Genomic DNA, 24175 nt, shown 5'->3' on the forward strand with positions numbered 1-24175 from the left:
TTAAACGTAGTAGAGAAAGCTACACACATGTGACTAAAAAGAGTCTACATGATCATTCGGATCGAATGATCCATCATACTTGTCCAGGGGAGGAACCTTGAAGTCTTTCGGCATCAGGACGGCCAAGAGTTCGGGAAACAAGGGGGATGGCACAGAGAGGAGCAGAGTGGCTTTCACTGCTCCCGAACTCGCTTCTTCCTTTCCTTTGATTGGTGGTAGCTCGAGCAAGTTCTGGGTTGTAGCTCGGCGAGCTCGGCGGCGTCTCCATTGCTTCTTGGTTGGCTCCGCATTGGTACTGCTGGCTTCGATGTTGTTAGGCACAGTTCTCATAGGGAGTGGCCTGGACTACTGGCAATGGCTATGAATTAAGGGACCTAGTATAGAGTCTATGGCCAGGACCTCAAACCGGTTTTCTACGAGCGGGATCTCGAACTCTGAAAGCCAAGGTGATGCTGGTCTGCTAGGCTGAGAATCTCCCAACCTGACCACGCATGGCGAGGTGGGAGTGACTAGTTTCTCCCTCCTGCCGCGGGATGAGACTTGGCTCTTAGGGGTATTCTAGGTCTGGGAGGTCTCTCCCCAGCGAAGGGGGTGTTGACGGCAAGGCTTAGTTTGTTGTGTGGCCGGATACCGGGGTGGAATCGGTTGCTGGTTCTGAGACAGTGGTGGAAACTGCTGTTGGTATTGATGCTGATAAACCTGGTGTAGCACTTGCTACTGATACAGTTGGAGTTGCTGGACCTATTGCATTTGAGCTTGCATAGCTCGCATGCAGTGTACTAGGTCTTCAAGTTGGTTTTGTCCGGTCACCGGGTGAACAATAGATGGTTTGATGAAGGTTGCACCTGCCGTGGAAGGGAGTGGAGCATTCATAGGTGCCATGATCTGGGGCACGTTCAGAGTAGGGACTCCATCCACGGAAAGTGGTAGGGTGAACTGACCAACAAACACCGTCGGGATCTGAGGTTGCTCCCCGGAAGCATTCATGTCCGCACTACATCCGGCGTTGCTGGAGGAAACCATGGAAACTTAACTTGGAAGATTTGGTGGAAGAAGGCTTTTTGAAGCGTACGACGCTAATTGATGGTGTGGGACCTGGTCACTTCTAGCTGGAAGTGGCTGCACTCCTAGCTGGCGACAGACAAGAGACACCTGTAAGGAAGAAGATGAAGGATCCCAAGGGGCTCACCCGGTGGGAACACTCCGACGATTAAGTTAGTAAGTTAGGAGAGCAAAGGAGAGAGAGTGTTGAAAAGAGATTAAAGAGCCAAGAGTGTTGATCATGCAATACCTTCGCCCCTGGGGGTCGGAGTCCTTATATACTAGTATCCTCGCATGTCAAGTGCAACTGCCTCTGAATCTTTGCTGCGGTGATCTACTGTCAGATAACGGCTTGGAGTGGCTGGCCATTATTTGTCAGAGCTGAGCTGGCAAGCAAAGGTGATCGCTGTAGAGTACAGTCCTGTCAACTTCTAGGGTTGGTAGGCACGACGCTGCCAGGTGAGAGACGTTAGGGAGCTGACGAGCTTAACTCGAAGTGTCTTCAGTTCGGGATTTTCCCTACTTGGAGAATCTTAGCTCGGGGTGCTTCCTACTTGGGGGAGTCTTAGCTCGGGGCAATGGATATCATCTTGTAGCGAGCTGCCACTTTAGGTGGGCTGTCAGACTGGGTCAGTGAGCTTCGTTACGCTAAGTTGTACCGAACTCATTATGCTGAGCTGTCACTTATGTTGAAGTCATGTCCACGTGTTCCCTTATTATGAGGTCGGGCCAAATCACCCTCCATCAGGAACAATCTATAATGCCAGAAAGACATGATACTGGAAACAATGATTACCACTTTTATGATGTTGGTTGATTGGTTATAAGATTTTTTTTAGGCTATATTTGGTTTGAACTTTGAAGGAAAATGCAGGAAAGGAAGGGAAAAGTAGGGAAACCTTTACAACCCTTGTATTGGTTTCCCTACATTTCCCTTCCTTTCCCTGCCTTTTCCTTCAAACCAAACATAGCCTTAGTGACATGTCTTTCCTACATCATATTGGAACCCTTTTACAATAGCTCTTCAAAAGGCAACTTGAAGTTCACTTTTCTATAAATTATTTCTGGCATGGGTAATTGCAATTTCAACCAAAGCAAAGCAATAATAATAACATCATAGAACATTTCCTAGATCCAAAGTACATTATTAATATTTTGATTCAAATAAAACCTTCTGTTGGATCGAACTCATCAAATTTGGATATTGAATCAATAATACAATTTATAGATTAAATGAAAAATGTTCCAAATATTATGGGTTCAACTCAAGGTTCAAAAATCGACAAGTATCGGCCCGTATTAGCCGATACGTATTGTATTGGGAGCACCCCTGATATGCCCCTACAAACGGTGTATCGGGGTTTTGACCAGTTCAGGGGGTGGAGGAACCTTAAACTACCCCCCTGAACCGGATTTGAAAAAAAAGTAAAAAAAAAGTACCGATACTACCCAATATGGCCTTATCGGCATATTGGGCATATCGATATTTAGACCCTTGGTTCAACCGTTCAACTATGATACTGGAAATAGTTTACATAAAATGGTACCTACCAATTAGGTGGTATTTATCAAAATCCAAAGGTGGTTCTGGTTGGTCAAAGATATTTTGGTATCATGTCTTTTCAGCTGCATATATTTCCCCAAACATTATATACTATTAATGAAATGAAATTTTGATTTTGATATTGTATGAATTAAATAAAATGAATTTGAATTTACGTTTACGACTAACCCGACTAACCTATAAATCAAGGTTTTAAAAAGCAGATCGGACATGGAACCATTCCGGGGTCTAGTTCCTAAGTCAAACAGTCCAACCATCCGATCTGAACAAACAACCTGCTCTAAAAAGAATAAAAAGTATTAAAAAATTAAAAAACTCAAAAAAATGGCCAAACACCATTCCCGGGTCGAACGGTTCGATGGTCCGACCACCCAGGTCAATGGTTCACTAACCAAATCAATGGTTTTTAGCCAAAAAGTGGTTTTGGGTGATGAAAATAAAAATGATCATATTCTTACATTTGAATATTCAGTCTTTCTACACTTTATTTACATTTAATTGGACTCATTACTCCGGTATTTTGATTCAGGGCAAGGAAAGAAGTCGCAAGAAGGAAAACAAGGCTAATCGAATGGTTTTTCACAGTTTCGGCACCGTTCAGTAATCTAGGCATAACTCTCATATACAAGATCCGATTGGGCTGATTCAAGATGCACTACAAAGATAAGAGTGAGATCTACAACTTTCATGTTTTGGGTTTTGATGGATTTGAGCTGTACCGAAGTCAAAATCGAGCCCAAATTCGAAGTGGATCCATAGTAAAGCCCAGCTCACAATTGAAGCCCAATTCGCATAAAAGCATTGTAGCAGCTCAACTTATTAAAACAACCCACTCGAAGTCAAGAATCCAGAGTCCTCTTAGATTTGAACTCTAAATGTAATTCTAGAAGATTGAGATCATTAGATAAGAGATAAGATAAGATAGGATAGGATCAGTTTAGAACTAACCTGGATTATCCGTTCTAGAGATAACTCCAAATAGTTGTAACAGCCCCTCCCCTAAACTATATCAAGGGTTGGGCGTACCAGCCCCTGGCATGAAGGGCTGAATCAATCAATTACTGAAGTTCCTTCTGAAGTAATCAAGAAGATCATCAAGAAAACTTCAAAAAGGAGATCAACAAAGGAAGAAAGCTTCAAAAATGAGGTGGCGGCAAGAAGAAGAGAAAATCTCAGCTCCTAGGGCGAAATCATGAGTTCTTTCTTTCCTCTTATTTGTTTTATTTCCTTTTATCATGAACTGATTTATTTATAGCTAGGGCTGTGGAAAGCCTAACCATGATAACGAATACATTTTTATTATTATGATTCATCCAAGATTGGCTTAACTCACTCCTTGTAGGAAGTATCACCACTTGGAATGACTTAACCCAATCTTGGATGAAGAATGGGAATGATTCAAGGAGATGCTTAGGAGGTGTCCTCACCATGGGATACCAACTTGGCGTCAAATCCAAACCTTTTATAATGGTATTACCCCCTCTAATCATTCCATCATTGATGCAGTTGCAGGTGGCACAATCATGAGGAAAACGCTAGAGGATGCTTATATCTAGTGGAAGAAATGGTGTCGAATAGCTACCAATGGAGTAATGACCGAACTGATTGAAGGGGAGTACACCATATCGATTCCTTTGCAGTTTTATCTGCTCAACTTGCTAGTCTGAATAAGAAATTAGATACTCTTAATGTTGTAGCAATAAATAGATTATCTAGCAATCCATGTGATTTCTATGGCTAATTAGGACATATTAATTCTGACTGTCCATTAGGTAATCCTTTTGTTTCAAATGAAAGTGCTAATTTTATTTTTCATGGTGATAGGTCGAATTTCAACCCCTACTCGAACACATACAACCCTGGGTGGAGGAGTCATCCAAGTTTTTCATGGAACAACCAACAAAAAGCATCCATGGGATTCCAACAACAGCCGCCCGCACAAGAGAAGAAGGGTAATTTAGAAGAATTGATTTCTAAGTTCATCAATGTTGCTGAAACAAAATTTCAAGAACATGAAAAAAGATTCTCAAGTCAGGAAGCATCAATTAAGAACTTAAAAATCCAAGTGGGGCAGATTGTGAATATGTTATCAGAAAGAAAAGAGGGACGATTGCCTAGCAACACAAAGAAAAATCCAAGGGAGCAAGTAAATGCCATTGCTTTAAGAAGTGGGAAAACAATTGGCGAGACCCAAAATGATGACCAGAAGGCTGAAGAGGTCGATCCACAAAAGGAGGCCGAAGGGAGTACACCTAAACTGAATCTAGATGCTATTAAACTTCCTCTCCCCTACCCCAGAAGAGTTTTGAAAGCCAATTTAGATAAACAATTTGAGAAATTTTCCGAAGTGTTTAAAAAGATACATATTAACATCCCTCTTCTTGATGTATTATCACAGATGCCAAAATATTCCAAATTCTTGAAGGAGGTGATGTCGAACAAAAGGAAATGGGAGGAATGTGAGATGGTGAAGTTAAATGATGAGTGCTCAGCCATTCTTCAAAATCAATTGCCCCCAAAGCTTAAGGATCCAAGGAGTTTTTTTATACCTTGCACCATAGGGAATACCGAATTTGAAAAAGCTTTATGTGATTTGGGTGCTAGTATAAATTTAATGTCTTACTCTATTTTTGAAAAACTCGGATTGCATGAATTAACATCTAAAACTATTACCCTACAATTAGCAAAGCATTAAATACCCTTGGGGAATAGTAGAAGATGTTTTAGTCAAAGTAGGTAATTTCATCATTCCTACTGATTTCATTGTGTTGGATATGGAGGAAGATAGGACTATGCCATTGATTCTAGGGAGACCTTTTCTTGCTACCAGTAATGCTTTAATTGATGTACAAAAGAGTCTACTTACTCTTAGGATCAATGGTGAAGAAGTGGTGTTTAATGTATTTCAAACCATGAAGTATCCTAACACAAGTGAACATGAAATATATGCAATCGATTACATAGATGTTTGGGCGGCTGAGATTAACTCACCAAAGTTAGATGACTCCTTTGAAAGTTGCAGTCCTAATTCATGTAAAATTATGCAGGTCATGGAGGAAGAAGCAAAGGAGGCAGTGAACTATTTGGAGGCCGGCCAGGAAGGGTGTAAAGCCAAGACAAGGAAAATTTCTACCACTAAAAGGGCCGAACTCTACCAAACAATTGCTACCCTCCATCAAAGCACCTCTAGCTTTGGAACTTAAACCTTTACCTTCTCATTTGAAATATATATTTTTAGGAGAAAGTTCCACCTTACCTCTAATTATCTCTTCTGAATTGACAGGTCTCCAAGAGGAAAAGCTTGTGAGAGTGCTCATGCAACATATATCGGCCATAGGATGGAGCATCACTGACATAAAAGGGATTAACCCTTTTGTATGCATGCACAAAATTCTGATGGAACAAGGCTGCAATCCCAAGGTACAACCACAAAGGAGGCTGAACCCTAAAATGAAACAGGTAGTAAAGACAAAAATTCTGAAATGGCTTGAAGCAGGTATTATCTACCCAATTTCTGATTCATCATGGGTAAGTCCTATTCAAGTCGTACCAAAGAAAGGGGAGACTACTGTAATTATAAATGAAAATAATGAATCGACTCCCACAAGAACAATAACTGGTTGGAGGGTGTGCATAGACTATCGGAAGTTGAATGAAACCACTAGGAAAGATCACTTTCCTTTGCCATTTATTGATCAAATGATAGAGAGATTTGCAGGGCACAAATATTGTTGCTTCCTAGATGACTACTCCGGGTATTTTCAAGTACCCATTGCACTTGAAGATCAGGAGAAAACTACTTTTACTTGCCCATATGGAACATTTGCATTTAGGAGAATGCCATTTGGACTGTGCAATGCACCTGCCACTTTCCAACATTGTATGATGTCATTGTTTTGTGATTTCATCAATGACTTCATGGAAGTCTTCATGGGTGACTTCTCCATTTATGGATCATCATTCGATGAATGCTTGCATAATTTAGAAAAGGTACTCCAAAGGTGTGAGGAATCTAACCTTGTTTTGAACTAGGAAAATGTCATTTCATGGTTAGGGAAGGAATAGTTCTAGGACACAAAGTGTCTTCTAGGGGCATCGAGGTGGATAAAGCCAAGGTAGAACTAATTGAAAAGCTCCTTCCACCTCAGTCATTAAAGGATGTTAGGGGTTTTCTTGGGCATGCAGGTTTTTATAGGCGATTCATTAAAGATTTTTCTAAAACAGCCAGACCCTTAACAAATCTGCTAGTTAAAGATGTACCTTTTTGAATTCGATGATGATTGTTTGCATGCATTCAACACTCTTAAGGAGAAATTGATTCAAGCTCCTATTGTATCAGCCCCTGTATGGGAACTACCCTTCGAAATCATGTGTGATGCAAGTAATGATACCTTGGGCACAATTTTAGGGCAAAGAAAAGATAAGAAATTTCATACCATTTACTATACAAGTAGAACCATGAATGAAGCACAAAAAAACTATTCCACTACTGAAAAGGAATTACTTGCAGTAGTATTTGATATTGAAAACTTCAGATCTTATTTTCTCTTATCTAAAGTCATCGTATTCACCGACCATGCTGCCTTGAGATATCTACTTGCTAAAAAAGATGCAAAACCTAGGTTGTTACGATGGATCTTGTTGTTGCAAGAATTTGATCTAGAAATTAAGGACAAGAAGGGTAGTGAAAATACAATAGCTGATCATCTATCAAGGATGGATGAAAATTATGTTGAAAATATTAATAATTTAGCATTGCATGATGAATTCCCATATGAGCAACTGTATGCGATTAGCATAAACGATGAACATTGGTTTGCTGATTTGGCTAATTTCTTGACAGGAAAGGTGGTGCCACTTCACTTGACATATCAGTAGATAAAGAATTTTTTCTCTGATGTGAAGCATTATTTATGGGATGAACCTTACCTGTACAGAATCTATGGGAGGAATGATAAGGAGATGTATTCCTGAGGAAGAAGTGTGAAGTGTTATAAATTTCTGCCATGACAAAGAAGTAGGAGGTCACCGTGGCGCATCAAGAACAGCTTCAAAAATTCTCCAAAGCGGTTTTTATTGGCCTTCACTCTTCAAGTATGTCTACACATATGTAAGTGCTTGTGATCATTGTCAAAGGACAGGTAACATCTCCCGACGAAACGGGATGCCCTTGAACAATATTCTTGTTTGCGGAATATTTGATGTGTGGGGCATTGATTTCATGGGACCATTTCCAAAATTTGTTAATAATTCATATATACTCATGGCTGTAGATTATGTGAGCAAATGGGTAGAAGCATGTGCATATCCCACTAATGATGCTCGAGTTGTCATTAAATTTATAAAAAATTTCATATTCACTCGTTTTGGAACACCTCGAGCTATCATAAGTGATGGAGGGAAGCATTTCTATAACAAACAATTCAAACAATTGTTAAACAAGTATGGTGTTATGCATAGAATTGCAACCCCCTTCCACCCCCAGACTAGCGTCCAAGTAGAAGTCTCTAATAGAGAACTAAAACAGATTTTGGAAAATATAGTTACCACATCTAGGAAAGATTGGTCCTTGAAACTAGATTATACACTTTGGGCTTACCGTACTGCATTCAAAACCCCATTTGGCATGTCCCCTTATCAATTAGTCTTCGGCAAGGCATGCCATCTACCTGTTGAACTGGAACATAAAGCTTACTAGGCTACCAAATTTTTGAATTTTGATTTAAGTAATGTAGGTAATAAAAGAAAACTTCAAGCTCAATGAAATAGAGGAATGGAGGAATCAAGCATATGAGAATGCCCGGACTTACAAAGAAAAAACCAAAGCATGGCATGACTCCCGTATTGCAAGGAAGGAATTTAAGGAAGGAGACAAAGTTCTACTCTTTAATTCCCGTCTCAAGCTATTCCCTAGGAAATTGAAAACCAGGTGGAATGGACCCTCTGTAGTGGCTAAGGTATTCTCTCATGGAGCGATTGAACTGCATAATGGTAAGGTAAACACATTCAAGGTAAATGGGCAGCGTTTAAAGCATTATATTGAAGGGGAGCAACCCATCCACCATGGGTCCATTCTCTCCTTGAAACAACCATGAAAGAAAGGAGAAAGTCAAGCTCACGACTTAAAAGGAGCGCTTATGGGAGGCAACCCATTCAGCTCAGTTTTTACAATTATTGTCTGTGTGTTTTTTTGGCTTATTAAGATTGTGTTTTTTTTTTTTTTGAACTTAATCGTGTGTAGCAGTTGATTTTCACATCTAAGGGACCTCAACAAGGCATTCAGGGAAGTACCCTTACATCTTTCTATCTTCCAAAAAGTCATATACATTGAGGGCAATGTATACCTTAAGTGTGGGGGGATTAAGGGAAATTGATAATTAACTCCAGCATGCTTCGATCATCACTATTTTAACCTTTCTTTTTGAAACTTCTGCTCCCTAGAAACTTGTTTTTGAATAATTTCAAACTATCATAAATTATGTGCTTAGGTGGAATAGACAGGAAAGGATGCAAGCAAGACTAGCTGAAATTTTCGGCTATAGAAGGCACCTCATTATTTTGACTGATCAACAGGCAAGATTCAATACAGTTGCAACCCCTAGTTTCGTCTAAATGACTATCAAACATGGCTTGATTATTCTAGAACTTATTTTGCTAGACATGTTGAGACCACGATAATGAGTTCATGGATTGGGTTGACAATGGTGATGACATTCAAAAAAAAAATTGTGTGAGATGGAGCATAAAATGCACTCACACCGAAAAGAAAAAAAAACTAGTGTAAGATGGAGCATAAAATGCACTCACACCGAAAGCAAAAGAAAAGGGTGAGATGGAGCATAAAATGCACTCACCCCTAGAACCACAAGCCCCATTTCTCCTTTTGATGCATTGAACTCATACTAAGTGATGGAGATGTGATGCATAAGCAAGCTTATGATAATAACATTCTTTGTTTTGACCAAAAAAATTATGAAAGAGTATTTTGAATCTTGTTGTATTTTGATTGTTAAAGCAATGAGTGCTTACTTTAGTCCTAAAATGTTCATGCGATAAAATGCTTGTTCCCCTTGACTATTAATTCGACTTGGGATCATGAAGATTGGTGATTAGAGATTATTCTTTGACAAGTTAAAGAAGAGGAAGAAGTGGACAACGGAGGGATTATATAATCTGGATTAAGGCATACAAGAGGACAAGCATCTTGTTGAGGAAAACCTCAATTTTTAGAAGATAGTCAGCTTGTTCCCGTTTTATTTTTTCTTGAGTTTTGTCTTGCCCGAGGATGAGCAAAGTTTAAGTGTGGGGGGAGTTGATGCGAATAAAAATTATCATATTCTTATTTATGAATATTCAGTATTTCTACACTTAGTTTATATTTAATTGGACTCATTACTCTGGTATTTTGATTCAGGGCAAGGAAAGAAGTCGCGAGAAGGAAAACAATGCTAATCGGATGGTTTTTCATAGTTTCAGCACTGTTCAGTAATATAAGCCTAACTCTCACATCCGAGCTCCGATTTGACTGATTCAAGATGCCCTACAAAGATAAGAGCGAGATCTACAACTTTCATGTTTTGGGTTTTGACCGATTAGGCTTGCACCAAAGTTAAAATCGGACCCAAAGCGGATCCATAGTAAAGCCTAACTCACAGCTGAAGCCCAATTCGCAGAAAAGCCTTGTAGCAGCTCAACTTATTAAAGCAGCCCACTCGAATTCAAGAATCCAAAGTCCTCTTAGATTTGAACTCTAAATGTAATTCTAGAAGATTGAGATCATTAGATAAGAGATAAGATAAGATAGGATAGGATCAGTTTAGAACTAACCTGGATTATCCATTCTAGAGATAACTCCAAGTAGTTGTAACAGCCCCTCCCCTAAACTATATCAAAGGTTGGGCGTACCAGCCCCTGGCATGAAGGACTGAATCAATCAATTACTGAAGTTCCCTCTAATGTAATCAAGAAAATCATCAAGAAAACTTCAAGAAGGAGATCAACAAAAGAAGAAAGCTTCAAGAAGGAGGTGGCGACAAGAAGAAGAGAAGATCTAAGCTCCTAGGGAGAAATCATGAGTTCTTTCTTTCCTCTTGTTTGTTTTATTTCCTTTATCATGAACTAATTTATTTATAGCAAGGGCTGTGGAAAGCCTAACCATGATAATGAATACATTTTTATTATTATGATTCATCCAAGACCGTGATTTCCATATAGTTTATGAGTTATTTGCTTAATGTGATTAGGAGTGGCCATCTCTTAATTGATTAGGTTTATATGGATGAATCAGGAGAGTAATTCATATATTAGACCACATAATTCATGGTGTGAATTGAATGGTATATAGGGATATATACACATGATTCATCTGAATGTATGAGTTTTTCTTGTACTTAATGCATTTCTATCTTGAGAACTCTAGTCGAGGGATCGAGGGGTTACTTGATAAAAGTAAGTTTAATATATCTTGGGAAAGAATATTAAATAAAATTGGGAAAACTTTAGCTTATGGGAATGATATAGCAGCGAGTCAGGGAGTTCTTTTCCTCCCACTCCAGGTAGTCCCTTTTGCAGGCCTTAAAAGCCCAATCACCTGGACACTCCGAGGCGGGGTTTTTGGCAACTTTATCCAAATTTTCAAAAGTTAGTACTAGCATGAGGTTATGGTACCAATCAGCGTAATTAGGGCCCTTAACTTTTTTGTCATCAAGAAGCTTGGCGAATTGTCCGTTAGCCATTTTCTGGTAAAACAACAAACATTAGTCCACAACCTAATTTGATCCATGTTCATTACATAGATATGGCTTTTAATCTATGTTCCATTCCCATTTGTTCATCTCTGAGATTTCCCTCCCATCTCAGTGACGAAGATAGTGACTTGTCTCTGGAAATGTGGAAAACCACATAGGGTGCTTGGAGCCAACTATTTCAGTTGCAAAACCCCACCACCTTTCTGTAAAGGACCATATCCACTCATCATATGAGTTTTCCCTTTGGCCTCTGCCAGACAAGGTTCAGAGCTGTTTTCAGGTAAACCTTTCTGTCCAGTGAGTGCTCACCCATCATATTCGTGAACGCCAAGGTACCGTGAGAGAGTTCCCATTTTCTGGTGAAGCCTCTCCCACATCGGTCTATGACGCCCCTATCATCTTATGAAACACTCGGACAAACCCAACAGCAAATGGATAGCCCATTTTCTGGTGTGTTTCCTCATTATTGAAGGACCCATCCTCATGCTAATGATGGAAGGCCTTTAGAGAGTTCATCATATGAATCTTCGTATCACATGCACTCATATTTGCTGGAGGGAACGAAAAATTATGCCCTAATTTAATTTAGGTCAAACCAAAGTGGCTCCCACTAACTTTCATAAAGCTAGATTTTCGGTGGGCCTAAATCAGCTAGGGTTCCGCACGTTTCCTCTTCAAGAGGTGTGGGGCTCACCACTGAGGGAGATCATCCAATGACTAGCAGGGACACCATGGGAATGATGTGCATTCAGCCATGGTGTGCGCAAGAGTCATTATTGAATCAACATGGGCTAAGCACTTATGAGCCATGAACGTAGCGCATCACACATCTATACATCACATGCAGGGAAGAGTTGATCCAATCAATTAATAACTATAAAGCCCATTTAAAGCCCATAATATTAACCAAATATTATCTACGTATATGGGTTGAAATTAGGGTTGATCAATTTGGTCTATATAGTTTTATCTGCGAAGTGGGCTTTTTGCAGTTTTAACAATTTAAAACTAGGCCTTTATAGGTTGGGCCGAATTAAACATTCAATTAATTATCAATCCTTAGGCCCATTAGTGAGAGAATTAGGGATGACATTCAGCCTTGATCAAACCATAGATTCGGTCCAACCAGTTTGGACCAATCTAGTTCGAATGGGTCTAGGGTTTGATCTCTAATTAAAGATTTAATTCAATAAATTAATCTGAAATTAAATACTGATAAAAGAAAATCAAGAATTAGTCAGATAGGGTTGTTCGCACAATTAATCCTACAAAACAGAGGTTAGATCACAATTTGCAATTTCATAAACTACAAATCGTAGATACCGATTTTCCCATCTGTGAAATCTCCTTCTTTATGCCGCCATTTTCAATCCAAAATAAAAATAAATAGAAAACCTAATTTCTATTATAATTACATCAGATAAAATGCTTATACATTCAGTCTAAAAAATAAAAATAAATTTATTTTACAGACCAAATGTAATAAAATAAATCAAGAAACTACAAAATCGCAGGTTCCCTATGCCAACCAAGATTTCAATCTCCATGTGTACGAACATCCCATAAATCAAGAAAATTATAAAAAACAATTCTAAACAAAAATTAGATTTATAAAATTTAATTTCAAACTAATCGCCCATCAACTGGAAACAAATTTTCCAGAAAAAACCTTATATCTGCGCAAATTGGGTAGAACACCTTCCGCCCCTTTGCGCAGGTTCAGATTTGATCCAATTCGGTTTAAGATTTGAACCTGGCTTTGATACCACTGAAGGGATATCCATCATATGGATGCCCAAATCTTGCGGAATAGAATGGGTGAATTTCAAAAATTTTTCTCCATCCTACTGGGAATCGTATTTCCTATTTTAGAAAAATCATATTTTTCAAGGATCAATCTTGAACCAAGAATCGAACCAGATTTGAACAAAAGCAGTAGGTGAGGGATATACCTGATACGGAGAAATAGTATCTCCCAATGGAGGTGTTCATGCCCAAGGAAGGAACCAAAAACTGCTCCCACTAAACATGGCGCAGTGCAGGATGGAGCAGAATCAGCAGCGTTCTTCAAAAGAACCAGATCCTTCACAAGAATCAGCTGGACAACATGTGAGCACTACTTCCAATCAACCCTTTCACAAAGAACTGATATCAAGATCCAATCTTGATCACTCCCACTGAGAATAGGAGATCGAACTGGCAAATATGGCAGTGGCAGGAAGGAGGCGGCAAGAAAGAACTTAGCGCAGTTATGTTGAATTCTTTCTTCTGTGATTTTAGCTCTGAAGAGGATGTGAATATATGAATATATTCTTAAGGCTGCCGCCCCCTCCTCCTTTTATAAGCTTAAAGGGATAAGCTCCTAATCTCATTAGGAGTTGTTGATCCAAATCATATTTGGATCAGAATTCCCTTTAAGTGATAAGGGTAAACCCTTATCTTATCCGCAGATTAGATCAACTCCCTCCTAATCTTATTAGGAGGTTTCCAAATCTGAATCTGGACTCTCTGACTGGATAGGGTTAAGACCCAATCCTATCTGTTAATCTAATCTCAGAATTCGCCCCTTATTTAATTGATCAAATCAGCCCAGTTCAAAATGGGCTTTAGGCCCAATAAAGTTATGTGCTCACTTAGCGTTCCAAATTGCTACCCAGTTGGGCTTCCTTGTATGGCGTGGGACCCAAACATTGATCTACACATCAGCCACATGGGTTCAGTCCAGCTTTTGTTACAAGGCCTGGCCGAATACATTGTTATGGACAGTGCACCCCCTGAAACCAATCACATGGGCTCTATGGGCCCAACACTTACCCTAAGTGGTCCTTGAGCCAAGCCACCTTGTAACACCCAGGGACTGTGGGTAGATGCAATATTAGCCCATCAGGTATTACTCTCAATGGCCTTACACTTAACCTCTCATCCCATAATGATCAAACACTACCCGACAAGAGAGGACCTCTCCCTCAGCTACAAGGAATAGTGCTACACTCTCTACTCACATGGACCCTGGGAATTAAAACCTTTTGCAAACATTTAGAAACCGTAATATATATGCTTTTATATCTAATATAAAATATTTTGCAAAACAAATCTCAATGATTGAAATCGACTGTCGACAATCTTGGTTTCCATCAGAGAGAGTACATCCCTAATCATTACCTTTGTCCGACAAAGGGGTTGATCCTGTTACTATGATCACCCACTCAAATGAATTCTCAAACTGTCCCAACATACCCAGGTTTTGACCCCCACTAAGGATCTCACTAATTGGCATATCAAAGACAGCCCATTCCGATACCTAGTGCAGTATCATAATCGAGTCTAGGGGTCAGGTGTAATTTTCTAGCTTTGCCCATCAATCTCCAAGGTCTAGGGCAATACTGGAAATCTGGTCTGGTTCAAAGATTCAATTAGTCCTACACTGCATGTACCTCGGGTCTCATCCTGGTGGAAGAGACAGGCCACCCCAACCAACTTGGTGGCATATCAGTGTCAGCCTTATCAAGATAGATCTCCCCAGACTGACAAACTGGCTGTGAACGTTCTAAACCAACATGTCTCATAAGTGTCCAGTTTAAGGGTATTACACAGAAACACACCATAGGAACATGAATCAAATATGTACTTTATTCATTTACAATAAATGTCATAAGTAAATCAAACTGATTGGAAATAAGGGCATACAAAACTGTCTAACAGAAATGTCTATCCACTTCAATGTGCTTTGTCCTGTCATGCTGAACTGGGTTGTGGGCAATGTTAATTGCTACATGATTGTCACAATACAACATCATAGGTTCTTTTGCCTCAACACCAATCTCTCCTAACAAGGAGAGGATCCAGAGAAGCTCTGAAACTCCATGTTCCATGGCTCTGTATTAAGCTTCTGCACTTGATCTTGCCACAACTGTTTGTTTCTTACTTTTCCACAAGACTAGATTACCCCCAACAAGAGTGCAGACTCCTGATGTAGATCTCTTATCATTAAGGCATCCTACCCAATCAACACCTATATAAGCCTCTAGCTTCAACTGTCCATGGTCAGCAAATAGTATGCCTTTGCTTGGGTATCCCTTCAGATAAGCAAGAATCCTGTCAATAGCCTCCCAATGTTGGACTCGTGGGGCATGCTTGTATTGACTCACCACACTCACTACATAGATGTCTGGTCTTGTCATATATAAGTATAGCAACCGCCCCACAAGTCTCTAATATCTCCCAATGTCCTTTACTACTTCACCTTCTGATGCATTAATTCAGTGATTCTGATTAATAGGAGTATTGATAGCCTTTGTTCCAAGCTTCTCTGTTTCTTGAAGAAGATCCAGAACATACTTCCTCTAAGAAATAAAGATTCAATGTTTTGATCTTGCAACTTCATTGCCCAAGAAGTACCTTAGCTCCCCAAGATCTTTAATTTTAAATTCTCTGTATAGATTCTTCTTCAAACTGGCAACCTCACTTAGGTCATTTCCTATGACAACAATATCATCCACATAAACAATCAGGACTGACACCAAGGATCCCCTTTGCTTCACAAATAAGGTATGGTTTGATTGAATTTGAGTGTAGCCAAAAGCAATCAAGGCCTTCCTGAATCTGTCAAGTCATGCTCTAGGAGACTGCTTTAAACCATAAAGTGACTTCTTTAGTCTACATACCTTCCCTTTTCAGCATCACTGTAGAAACCAGTAGGGAGATTCATATACACTTTTTGCAAATCTCCATTCAGAAAAGCATTTTTCACATCAAGTTAAAATAGGGGCTAAGAGTATGTGGCAACAAGAGAGAGAAGGATCCAAACAGATGTCATCTTTGTAACTGGTGCAAAGGTCTCTAAGAAATCAATGCCATAGGTTTGTGTGTACCCTTTTAAAACCAGTTTAGCCTTATACTTTTCTATACTTTTATCCGCCTTATATTTAACTATGTAAATCCACATACATCCAACAGTCTCCTTGCCCTCTATTAGATCCACAATTTCCCTTGTCTAATTCTTAATTAAGGTATCCATCTCTTCCTGCATAGCTATCTTCCACTTAGGTTTGGAGAGAGCCTCATTGACACCCTTGGGTGTAGACATAGAGTCAAGAGAAGAAAGGAAAACACGATAGGAAGGAGAAAGTCCACTATAGGATAGGTACAGTGAAACACAATGAGTAGTACACTTTCTCTTCCCTTTTCTAAGGTGGTATGGTAGGTGACGTAGGAGACTCAAACATAAGAGTGGACACAGGAACTGGAACTGGAAGAGGAATAGACTACTCACTCACTTCCCCAAAACACTCCCACTGAGAAGGATCCTTCGAGAAAAGGAATGTAGATTCAAAATAGGTAACATCTATAGTAACATACCTACTCCTACAAACTGGATCATAGCAGCAGTACCCTTTTTTATTTTCTGCATTCCCAAGGAAAACACAGTTCTTTGCCTTTGGATCGAGCTTTGAGCGGTGAGGACCAAGAACATGTGCAAAGCAAATACACCCAAACACCTTGAGAGGAATGTGAAATATCTCCTCCTTAGGAAAAAGGATGCTGAATGGGGTGCTAAATCTGAGTTTACGAGAGGACACCCTACTAATTAGGAAGACTGTTGTGAGAACTGCATCACCCAAAAAATGAACTGGAACAGTAGATGCAATCATCATGCTTCTTGCAACAACAATGTGTCTGTTCTTCCTCTCTGCAACACCATTTTGCTATGGACTATAAGAATAACTGTTCTAATGGGTAACTCCATATTCTAACAAATACGAAGCGAGGTTCTTTTCAAAATATTTTTTGGCATTGTCTGATCTGAACACCTTCACTCATACCTCAAACAGTGTCAGCACCATTTGATGAAATTGCCGAACCAAGGATGGTACCTCATTACGAGATGTCATTAAGTAAATACAAAAATATCAAGAAAAATCAACCACAAATAAAAGAAAATATCGATGGCCATCCATAGAAGGAACATGGTATGGCCCCCATACATCAAAATGAATAACATCAAAAGAAGATGAACATATTTTATTACTAGCTTTAAAGGAATGTCTACAATGTTTTCCAAGCTAACAACCTTTACACTCTAAACTGGACAAATTAACAGATTAAAAAAGATTTGGAAATAAGAAACGCAAAGAAGAAAAAGACAAATGACCCAAACGATTATGCCAAAGCATAATCTAACTCACAGACCCTAACTCACTATCCCTGTTAACATGATGACCCTAATGATGAGGAAGAACATCCAGGAGGTAGATACCATTCACTTCACAACCGCTCTCAATCATTCTCTTTGAATCCATATCCTACAAAACACAATGACCAGGAGAAAAAATTACTAAGAAATTCAGTTTCTTAGTTAAACTACTAATAGATAACAAGTTAGTACTCAATCTGGGAACACGAAGGACAGAGAATAGGGAAATGGAATCAGTAATCTTGACAAACCCCTTCCCAGTAATGGGAACATGAGATCCATCAGCTATGAAGACTCTGTCTCTGTCAGAATAGAGTTGGTAAGAAGAAAAAATAGTGTAACTATGGGTCATGTGCTCTGAGGCTCTAGAATCTATAATCCAATGAGGTCTCTCCTTACTTGTAGTAGAAACATAGTTTGTAGTGGCATGTGAACTACCTGTGTGAGTAAAGGAAGTAGAGTGTGCTCCACCAGAACCACTTGTACCTAGCTGTCCATCTGTTACTAAATTAGGGCTGACTGTACCTCGTTGATTCAGGAATTGCCCATATCTCTCAAGTTCTGCCCTCACTGTAGCAACTACAATAGATTCCAAAGTAGTTGTAGTAGGAGGGCCAGGTATGTCACCAGTGACTGCCATGTGAGCATTTCCCTTCTTGTTTTTTAGTCTATTCGGCACAAGATGAGGATGAAACTTCTAGTAGGTATCTCTTGTGTGTTTAGGCTTCTTATATTAATCACAAATCAAGTCCTTATCTTCCTTCTTGATTTCACCGCCACCCTAGTCTTTACTCTGTTTAGGTTTCATAGTACTGACCATGGCTGATTGCTCAAAACCAAAATTCTTCATCATCACATTTCTCCTAATCTCTTCCCCTGATACAAAGTCATAGGCCTGAGAGAGAGTAAAATTGTGCATAGAAATGATATGTTGCCTTTCAATATCATATTCAGGATTAAGACTAGTAAGAAATTCAAAAACCCTATACTTCTCTAGGAGCTTCTGGTAGGCAATTGCATCCTTAGTGGTTTCCCAAACAACTGTCTCCAGATGGTCAATTTCCTGCCATAAAGTTTTAAGGGCTTAAAAGTAAACAACAATAGGTCTATATCTCTGCCTTGTAGCAATAATTTGATTCCTTAATTAATAGGTCTTAGCAACATTTTCCCTTTGTGAGTAGGTTTCTATAACCCCATCCCATATTTCCTTAGTTGTATTTGCCCACAAAAAAAAATTACTTATATGGGGCAACATCGAATTACACAGCCAAGTCATTACAATATAATTTTCCTATACCCACCGGGAGCTGTTAGTCTCGGGTTTCACTTCCTCACCAGTGACATACCCCAACTTCCCATGAGCACCAATGGCCATCTTTGCAGATTGTGACCATTCTAAGTAATTTGAACCATCTAACTTAACTGTAGTAATGGTCCTAGCTCTGAAAATGTCTTCGAAACCTCCTCTCATTGGTCCCATTTCACTCCCGGATTTGTTTTCAACTCCGTTACCCTCCATAATTCTCAAAAAAGGGTTAAAAGATTACTTTAAGATGATAGAATATAAAATAAATCCCTTCAGGTACCACAGACACCCTTCTAGTACCCCAAATGATCATCTCACAAAAGATTCATTTTCTATGGGACGAAAGAAAAGAGAGAAGGGGCAACTACTCTCTCCAGAAACCTCCAAAAAAGGTAGGACTTGAACCGCCCTCTTCAGAAGACTCCAAGGAACCCTAAAAAATTAGTGCTCCACTTCCTAAGTCAAATTTGAAGAGTCCTACAAAAATAGGACTTTTCCCCTTTCTTCAGTTTTTCCTGAATTTGATGGGAAACCCTAGACCAACAACAGGGAAAAACAGATCCACCAAAAAACCCCCAAAAAAATTGGGCTTACATGAGATCTTCGATCAGCCTGAAATCACTATGTAATCAGCCAATCTAGAGCTGCATGATAGAGTAGCTCAAGGAACCTTCAGCCAAATCTGATACAAAGTAGAAGTTGCTAATAGCAGTTTTAGATGAATTCCTTGTGAAGAAAAGTAGAAGAAGTTGAAAGGTTTCAGTAGTAGAGAAGAAGAGATGAGAAGAAAATGGAGTGAAATGTCAACAAGAATTGAATTATATACTTAGATTAAAATAATGAGAGATTAAGTATGCCCTTAGTGGAGCGGCTACTTAAGTAGCTAAACAATCACAACTTAAAAACATAAACTAATGGGCCTAAAGCCCAATAACTTCCTAACTTAACAAGTTAAAAATAAAAGATAAATAACTGGGCCCAATAACTTGGGATCGGCCCAACTCAACATAGACAAACTTTACTAATAAATGCATAATAATTTTATGTAGATATAATCCTTAAATCATGATGCACACCTCGAGGCAAAGTGGAACAAGAGGCCATGGTTTTCTAATAGTCCTTGAACTAGATGGTCGAACTGTTGAGCCTGAAAACTGGCTAGGCAGCTAGTTCCATTTTGCCCCTTGACTTGGTCAACAACCCGCTAACCCAAGTGGTATAACTGTTGACCCATTCGATTTGAATGGTTTTGGCCGTTTTTTATTTTTATACTTTGGGTAAAATACAAAAACTTTCCTTGAAGTTTCTGACAATCATAAAAACCTTCCCTTAACATTTACTTTAACAAAAACCTCTCCTGAACTTTTAGAAAATCTACATATACCTCCTTCCGTCATTGAACCAAACGGAAAACGTTCAATTGATGGATTATTTTTTCATAATGACCATTCTACCTTTTTAAAGGATTCTCGGCACCCATATGGGAACTTTCTGCATGCGTCACCGACCCCGCAACCTTAAAATCTCCCTACTCTCTCTCTCTCTCTCTCTCCTGTTCTTTTATTTTTTCCCTTTGAATCTACAATCCAACCATTGTATCATATCTGTGATATAATATAGAAAAGATACCCTTTTTATTTTCTACTTGAAAATCAGGCAATAAGAAGTCTGTATTCTTCATCTTCGTCAGCTAAAACTTGGCGAACTTTTATCTTGCTTATCAGAACGACCAAGAAAATTGACTGAGAGATATGGTATATGAACGGATCAAAGTTGCAGGAGAACTGTGCCAACGAACTAAAACAATTTTAGAAAGAAAGGAGAATGAGAAATCGGCTATTGGGCAAGGCATGTGATCTGATTTGGGAGAAAAAAGTACCGGAATCATATCGGCTTGGCGCTCTTGCAAGCTCGTCAGTGGAATCTCAAGATCAAGCTAGTCCATGGTTATTTTCCTTGGAGTTCTCTAATTTCAAAAGTTTGATGAGAAAAGACATGTTCAGATCTATCTGCTACACAATTTTATTTTGTATTCACTATTTATAGTCGAAACGTGTTTTTTTTTTCTAACACAGGAAGCCATGATTACTGTGTAGTTTCGTCAAAGTATTTTTGTATTTTACCCTTATAATTTTTTAATTATGATATCATTTAAGTTGGATGGTCTAACTGTTAATAGCTCTGGTTATGGATCGGTTTTTAAAACATTGCAAACGGCCCAAAACATGTTAACATCACATGCCTTTTATACCATTTATGTTAGGAGTCAGGAAAATCTGCTGCATGCACAGCTAGAGATTTCCTCACAACCCTCTTAGATCATGGGGATGTTCTTGATACATGACTACAAGTACTGTATGGTGGGGGGTTTTAGGAGGATTTGAGAAAAACCAGATTTCTAGTAATCTATATATGTAAATTAAAATAAGAAAGCTTAGGAATTTTTTTATTTTTTATTTTTTAATTCATATCATTTTCAAAATTATAAAATAAAAAATTTTATTTTATTTTTTTTAAATCTTCTTAAATTCTCTCCCTCTCTTAGGCCTGTAAAGGGTATTCGAAAATTTGAATTCGATCCCAATTAAACAAATCGAATTTGGATATTTGAATTAAAAAAATGGTCGAATTCAAATATACTTTTCAATTCGAATATAACATGATTTGATTCGATAAACATCCGATTTGATTACAATATTATAAATATATAAATTATATATTTACTTCACAATATGATTTATTACCTTTTCAGTTCACTGTTTTCACATCGTCTCCATCCTTTCCTCATCGTCTTTGTCTGGTCGTCTCCATCCTCTCCCAGCGTTTCCATTCTTCCTGGTTGCAGACCTCAGCATCTCCGTTCTTCTCGGTTGCAAATTTCCCCTCAGCATCTTCAATGTTCTTCTCGGTTGTAGACTTTCCCTTAGCGTCTTCGATGTTCTTTCCGACTGCAGACTTTCTCCTCAACGACTCCGTTCTTCCCGGTTGCAGACCTTCCCCTCAGTGTCTCCGATGTTCTTCCCGGTTATAGACTTTCTCCTCAGCGACTCCGTTCTTCCCGGTTGTAGACTTTCTCCTTAGCGACTCATTCTTCCCGGTTGCAGACTTTCCCCTCAACGTCTCCGATGTTCTTCCCGGTTGTAGACTTTCTCCTCAGCATCTCTCTTCTTCCCGGTTGCAGACTTTCCTCTCAACGTTTCCGTTCTTCCCGGTTGTAGACTTTATCCTCGACTTCTCCGATATTCTTCCAATCGAATTCATTTTATGTTGTTTAGTTAAGTTATGTTTGAGTGGTTAAACTTAACATATTGCAGCCAATCAAATTCAAATCGAATTCAGATATTCGACTTATTCAACGAATGCGAACTTGGATGATTATTTTAAAAAACTGTCGAATATCAAATCGAATTCGAATCGTCCTTGTTTAAATCGGTTTCGAATTCAAATCAATCCATATTCGATTCGAATTCACTTCGTTTACAGGCCTTCTCTCTCTCCCCCACACGCATCAATACCGTAAATAATCTAATATCTTAAAATTTCTCCTAAATAACCTCACCCACTATCCCCAACTTTCTCTAATTTAGTAGAAAATATCTCTAATTCTTTTTTATCTTCTCCCCACTTTTTATCTACATCTATCTAGAAAAGGTTGGAATTAAAAAATTTAAGAATTATTTAAATATACTAACAAAATTATATAATAACTTAAAATATTTATTAAAAACACAAAAAATAATTATAAATCGATTTAATAATATTCATATTATTAACACAAAATTATGTATAAACAATATAAATTATGATTTTTTGGATTATTCAATCTAAATGTTATTCAAATAATAAAAATTTAACATTAAAAATAAAATATTCTTTAAATATTTCAATAACTAAATATCTTAAATAACAAAATGTTAAAATTAATATTTTAAATCAATTAATAATATATCTTAAATAGTTTCTAAATAACTTTCAATTATAATAAATAAATTAAGATTTTAAATATTTAGTTAAATAACTAAATATTTTAAATAATGAAAATTTAACATAACTAGATTTTAAATATTTTAAATAACAAAATTATGTATTAATAGTTCAATAATATTGAAAATAACTAATTTAATTTATACCAATTAAAAATTCTAAAAAATAACTTTAAAAAAATTATTATTTCTTAGTAATTATTTTACAATCTTTATCTTTATTTATTCTATATTTATCTATACAAAAACTAATATTTATTGCATTTTAGTAATTATTTATTGTTTTTTATGATAAATATATTTTCAATAATTATGTATAAATCTATTTTTCTTTTGTTATTTAATAAAAAGTTTTCAACAATTATTTGAGTTTAAACTACTGTTATTTAGCTTTAAATTTTTAATTTTTTGTTTATTTTTGCTATAATTTTTTAATAATTATTGGAGATTAAACTATTGTTCATAGGTTGGTTCGGTTCAGTTTGAGGTTGTTTGGCCAACTTGGTCAGGTTGGGGGGTTTGGTCACTCAAGTTATATCGGTTTAGGTCAATTTTCAATTTGGTCGGTTGAAATTTTCCCACTTTCCTATATTAAAAATATAAAATATTAATATATATCTATGGTCGGGTCATTTGATTTTAGTCAATTTACAAATGACTAAAGCAAAATTGATCTAACCCAATTAGATTGGGAAATTGTTGAACCAAATCTAATTGGAAATACTAGAAACCAGGTTGGTCTGTTTTATTAGTTTGATTTGAAATGGCAATAGAGCGGGGCGGGGGCAAGGAGCCTCTCCCCATCTCCGTCCCCACGAAAATCCCCATCCCTGTCTAAATGGGGATCCCCACTCCCCATGATTCATTATAATGTCAACCATTATGTTTTTGTTTGTTTATTTTGTTTAAAAATAAAAATATTGTTAAAATTATTAACATATAGACATATGTGTACATATATGCATATATAAACATATGCGTATATATACATATATATTAACGGGGATCGGGCTCCACACAGGGCAGGGAGTTCTCTCCTCGTCCCCACATCATCCCTGCCAATGGGGATGAAAATTTCCCCATCTCCATCCCCGTAGGGGGAAAATCATCTGCACCCCTATCTCATTCGGGGCAAATCCCCATGAGGATCGGGAAAGTAGGGAAAATTGCCATCCATTAGTTTGAGAAACAATACTATCTAAAATTAATATTGTTACTTTTGTATTGTAAAAAAAAAGTATTAAAAATAGTATATAGAATATAGATGATTATTAATCATTATATAAAACAATTATATACTCTTATATATTCTATTATTTATCTTTAACTTAACAAATCTCA

At 37.9% G+C, this 24175-nt stretch overlaps 1 long non-coding RNA gene across 1 annotated transcript; it reads right to left on the reverse strand.

The window, feature by feature from the left end:
- Positions 1–17349: 17349 nt before the first annotated feature.
- Positions 17350–22217, reverse strand: LOC148874788 (uncharacterized). The gene is made up of 2 exons (XR_016105143.1): positions 21596–22217; positions 17350–17654 (listed from the first exon to the last, which is right to left on the reverse strand). It is a non-coding gene; the product is annotated as an uncharacterized LOC148874788 (long non-coding RNA).
- Positions 22218–24175: the final 1958 nt, after the last annotated feature.

The sequence above is a fragment of the Nelumbo lutea genome, chromosome 1 (genome assembly GCF_056320005.1).
Source record: "Nelumbo lutea isolate HS-2025 chromosome 1, American lotus-T2T, whole genome shotgun sequence".
NCBI lineage: Eukaryota > Viridiplantae > Streptophyta > Magnoliopsida > Proteales > Nelumbonaceae > Nelumbo > Nelumbo lutea.